This window comes from Pseudophryne corroboree, chromosome 3 (assembly GCF_028390025.1).
Source record: "Pseudophryne corroboree isolate aPseCor3 chromosome 3, aPseCor3.hap2, whole genome shotgun sequence".
Lineage (NCBI taxonomy): Eukaryota > Metazoa > Chordata > Amphibia > Anura > Myobatrachidae > Pseudophryne > Pseudophryne corroboree.
This window is the reverse complement of record NC_086446.1, coordinates 717,071,136-717,076,778: the sequence shown is the minus strand read 5'-3', so window position 1 is coordinate 717,076,778 and position 5,643 is coordinate 717,071,136. Positions and strand designations below refer to the sequence as shown.

Genomic DNA, 5,643 nt, shown 5'->3' with positions numbered 1-5,643 from the left:
TCGATCACGGCTAAGTGATCGATACGCAACTTGCGTACCCTTACGGTACTTCTTACGTAGATAGCGTACGTTGTTCTTAGACCTCATAAAGGGTTATATACACGATAAATATTTAGCTTTATCACTCCCTATCCTTTACCGATCGCACAGCGTTTCTGTACATTCCCTTTCTCTCCCCCTACGCCTCTCTATCTTATCTCAACCGGAACCCATTTCTGTATGCCCTCTATACTGCCCTGCGTTTCTGATTCTGTTATCTACCGCCCTGCGTATGTTCAAAGGCGTGCAGAGGTTAACGGGGCGTAGCCCCTAACGACGGTGTGAAGAGCGCCCGTAGGGCGCGATGAATCACCTAGTATATATATATATACACATACATTTACACATATATATACATACTGTCAAAGTCAGAAAAATATCATGCTGCACGTTGCCATATATTCACCTCATGCGCTCGCCCGCTGCACATGCACTTTCTCTGGCGTGCGTGCACATACTCGCAGTTGCGTGACGGCGCCCCTACGGGCGTGCGCTTGAACGCATGGTATGTGCATTTACGGTAGAGTTTGTGTGCGTCTAGCGAGCGAAACAATCGCTACTTAATAAATCCATATAGCAGGTTTAATAGATAATGTTCCCCTTAATAGTAACAGTAAGTTTGGTTAGTGTAGTTGGTCCCTGGACAAAGGAATTCCTCTTTTTGTTGTACGAAGGGCCAGACAGGGTTTGAGCAGATGTGTTTGGTACCTAACCGAAGAGTATTTTAATAGCAACAATCCGGTGTTGGTTAGGTAAAGATTAATCGCTCCTGCATATAGTTATGGCCATTAGTAGTTTCTGGACATTTCTTATATTGCAGTTCATTATCCATGCGGCGGGAATCCGGCGATTCCCTCCCACCTGAGCTGTTTGTAATAGTCACAGCCCACCTGTTCAAACTAACCTATGACCTTTTGTTATGATGCGAGGAGACATTCCTGTGTCCAATGAACAATGAGATTATAGGTCCCTTTGTAGTATACTGTATGCAGTGTATATAAGATCAGCCAGCCTGGGCAGCTCCCTCTCACTCCACAAACGGTTTTCATATTGACTAACTTGGAGCTGGTACCAGAAAGCAGCGCAGCGATCATTCCCAGTGTGTGTAAGTAATTCTCTGTAATCAACTCGCTCTTTGTTTGTATTGGCCATTCACTCTGTCTCTCTCTCTCTGTTATAGTATAAGATTGTAACGTTATTGTATATTTCTGTCTAGATATTCTGTTAGAATTATATGTTAGTTTGTAGTGTATGACTTGTGAACTGTTTTCCTTTTTCGAGATAACTAAAAGCTTGTTAGTAAAGGTGTTGGAACCTTAGCACGGTATCGTGTGTTCATTACATTGCAGTGGGTAATAGGAGCGTCTCGATCGCTCCAACAGCTTTAGTATTAACAAGGTTAAGCAGCGTTATATCGCTACAGTGTTTCAGTACAAGGTTTACAGTATAAGAGTATCCTTTCTGTGTGTTACATTCAAGGTTTACTGATTGTCATCTTGTGAGCGTCTGCGCCGCTCGTGATCTCCTCGTGGTCTCGAGCGTCCGCTACGCTGGTAGCGTAGCATTACGGTAGTCGCCCGCCTATAGCGTGCTCGACACCACGCATTAAGCTGTGAGCGAGCGTGCCGCATGTGCGTCTAGATCACGGCCGAGCGTATGCTACGCTAAGTGCGTACCCTTACGGTACCCCATACGCCAATTGCGTACTGAGTCTCTTACCCATATAGTGAAGGTTATAAGGTAATCAAAATCAGCATTATCAATTGAGTGCTCGTCCGTCCTCCACATATCCGCACTAACGAAAACAAACGTTATCTGCCAGCAAGGGCGGGAAGGCAGTAGTGCTGGCTAGATAAGCAAACACAGTGAACAAGCCACCCTGGTGAAACGGTCCGTCTGTGCTCAGTGATGCTGAACTCTTTCTAGCTCAGATCACTTTTGGGACTCCCTGGTATTGTATGTGCCCATTTGGACTCCAGTTATTTAACTGATACTGATATATAATCAATATTGTTTTTTTCCATGTTTGCTATTTTTGATCCTTAATTATTGTTCTAAACCATTTTCTGGTATTTCCTTTTAAATGTAATACTTTTTTGCAGAATCCTTTCTGCATAAACAGGGTCTTATACCCATTTTGGTAAGCCTTTACCATGCAGCCTGTGTTTACTTTCCTTTTTCCAATTAATCGTTGATTTCATGATTGTTTTATTTCATAATTTACTTAATTTTTTGTTAATTTGTGATCTCACCACATTACCATTTCTTCTCCTTCTTCTAATTTTCCCACCACCCTTTTTTTCAATAGGTAAGCCTAACCCACCTCTCTCATCCACTGTCCGCTATATATCTATATAAGACAGTGGACAGCAGAAGGCAGGGTTTCCTCCCTATTCTGAGCATATCTCACTTCTATTTTTAGTACCCTCTCATCCAGATACGAGACCACTCTCTGCAATGCTCACAGCAACAGAGAATCTGCGCTAGAAACTGGACAGCAGAAGTACCTTGTTGCTCACTACTCATTACACTCTCTCATTTGTGTCCTAGTGTTTATTACTGCCATATTTCAGCAGCAACGCCCAATCTCATCCGACCTTGGAAGCTAAGCGCTGATAAGCCTGATCAGTACCTAGTAGGGTGACCTCTTGGGAATATCAGGTGCAGTAAGATTGTGACCTCTGATCACAAACAGCAGAAGTGTTAGAGCAACTTCTGAAACTTACCTATTCCTTATCCAACTTTCCCGCAAACCTTCTATTTATCTACAATTGGCTTTGCCTTTAGGCTTATTTATCAATGCTCTTTTGTATCTTTAATAATCATACTTTTATCTTAAATGCTTTGTTATCTATAAGGATCTAGCCTTTTAGCAAACAGAATCTCTACCAGGTGATTACCCTCAGTCATTTGACATTTCAATTATGAACCTTTGTGCCTCTCATCTATTCTCATGAGGTTTTAGACTAGGTGCTTACCTACAATTATCACTGCGGTGATTATATGTACATATCATTTACCTCTACTCCAATTTTGAATTTTGATTAACTCAGGCACCTTAATAATATTAATTTTTTGTAATTTTTTATGTTTTTCAGTATATTTTTCACCACAGGTGCCCATAATTTTGTATCAGGCTTATCCTGATTTCTGTCAATATATATGTTTACTTTGTGTTCTTGAACAATTTTTTTGTATCAAACTCCTCATTACTTTTATTCGTTATTAATTAAATGTTAAGTTTTAATAAACTTATTTCAAATTTCTAAGCGTGCCCCAACACAGAGTCTTTCTTTTTTCTTCTCTTTGCTTAACCATTACTGACCCTGGGAGCACCACCAACTCAAATAATTATTTAGATGTCTTCATTAAGAATCTTTAAATTTAAACTTAGTATCGTTGGTCATTCCCTGAACAGTTTTCTACAATCTGTGTATTAATCTATGTTCATCATTACCACATTTTTCCTGTGCGGAACCAAACCAAATTTCTGTTAACTCTGGCTAGATAAGCGTCTGTTTCGCTACGTTGTAGGAGTGCTGGGGTGGAATCCGGAACCGGAGGTAAGAACAATACGCTATTATCTTTTAAAACTGTTTATTTCTGTTTTGTGTACACACACGCACATATCTACATTGTTGTATCTCACTCCCTTGTTGCCATTAGAATTGATTATTAGACATGTGCTGAGGAAATATGGTGCTATTTAGTTGAGATTAAATAGGATAATTTTTAAGGGAATAATTGTAAAGGACACGCACACAGCATAGCAAATACTGTGTGGTGTACGGTAAGCGATTACAGTTGAACATCGTTTACATTTATAGAAGCGTGTTGGTTGTGTCGCTGTGGGCATATCTGAACTTTGTACATACGTGTCTCGGACAACGTGCGAAATCACGTACGTGACGCAAAGGCATACGCACGTGGCGTGTTTACGCAACGGAGTGTACGGATACGCCCACCGAGACTCAAATCACACAATAACCTTGTTTAGTGTGGGCGGTATAGTATAGCCACCTGATAATAGCACAGGTTTGTTCAGTTTTCCAAAAAGCTTAGTTAAAAGAGAACCTTTTTCTATTACAAAACCCAGGGATTAGACTCCTGCCTGTATGAAAGGAATTTCTGTACAGAAAGATCAGTGTGCATATGAGTGAGTAGGAGTGAGTGTGGAACTTAAAGTATTATTTTTGTGAACCCACAAATCGGGATGCCATCGGAGACCACATCAGGTGAGTGGACACTTGGTGGCGTGGGACTGGCTTGCCCGCGTTAACATTATACAAGGTAAAAGGAGCAAGTAGTATTCGTAGACAAAAGGACTGCGAAGGATTAAGCGCAGCCCGAGGGGTTTTGCGTATTACCCATATAGAATTAAGCTCCGGCTGAAGGTTTCGCAGCCTAAACAACCGATTCCATTGGTCGTAAAGCGTATAAATATTAAGTTATTTATGCACAGTACGACTGGACCGCACGTAATTGTGTGCATTAGTTTGTTACCTTGATACCCATTAAAAATTTACTGTGGGATCATAAACGCTATTTGTACATTCTAACGTGATTTGTGTAGGTTTTTGTTATTTTAAGGGAGTTTCACTGCTCACTCAGGAAATCTCCAACGACCAATACTTACTGGGGAGGGATCGCATACTCCCACGCGCCCCAGTAAATAGAGGTTACAAAAGATCCCACGGATTGGATTGGCCAATTGGGGCGCAGAGTGAGTGAAGGCACTAGTGGAACTTTCACCGTCGCCTTACCGCGGGCAACTTGGTTTGTTTTGTAAGAATTTGCTGAGACAGCAATATCTGCAAACAATGGGGGCCAGTTGTTCAAAGAAGGGACGTCCAACAAGGGTTCACGTTGGTAGTTGCTGGCCCAATGGGTCCGCACGGTATATAATGTATGAAAAATCACACACACAGGTATTCAAAGAATGGGAACAAATGACAGAGGATGATGGGGAGCAGTCTCCCCGGGTAGGCAGTCTGAACCCTGAGGTATTGCAGAACCTACGAAAAAGGATAGGTCTAATAAAATCTGCCAAGCAGAGGATTAGACAAAATGATTGTTTACAGTTATGGCAACAGGAAGGTGAAATACAAGGAGAATTAGCTTACACAGCTGACTCTCACTGTGGTAAGAAAAATATGGCAACGGGAGAGAAGGTGGTTACAGAGAATGGCACACTGGTGTATGATAAAAATGCACTTAGCAACTGTATTATAGATGATAAGGATAAGTGTAACAAATGTAACAATGATAAAAGTAAAACTGTTAAATATACAACTGTTAACCCGTGCAAGTTGCACTCCATGTTAAACTTCCCTCAGGATTACCAGCAAGAAAGTGAGCCCAGCACGATGTCGGCACCTTTTCCAGCAGCCATCACACACGACATCCAGGTGGACGCGACCAATTCGGTGAAGGCAATAATCAAACCCCCTAACGGAGGGTCAGGTGAGGTCGTGTCCACAGGTACGTACGGTGTTATATATCACGCACAAACAAATGTACCTCATATTGTAGAACCAACACAAGATGATGTAATTGAATTTAACCCTGTCAGGGTGATCACAGTCCCCAATGGGAAGACTGACG

General features: G+C 41.7%; 1 pseudogene; it reads left to right on the top strand.

Annotated features, from left to right (window-relative positions):
• The first annotated feature begins 2,593 nt into the window (after positions 1-2,593).
• Positions 2,594-2,712, top strand: LOC134891143 (5S ribosomal RNA; annotated as a pseudogene).
• The last annotated feature ends 2,931 nt before the right edge of the window (positions 2,713-5,643 follow it).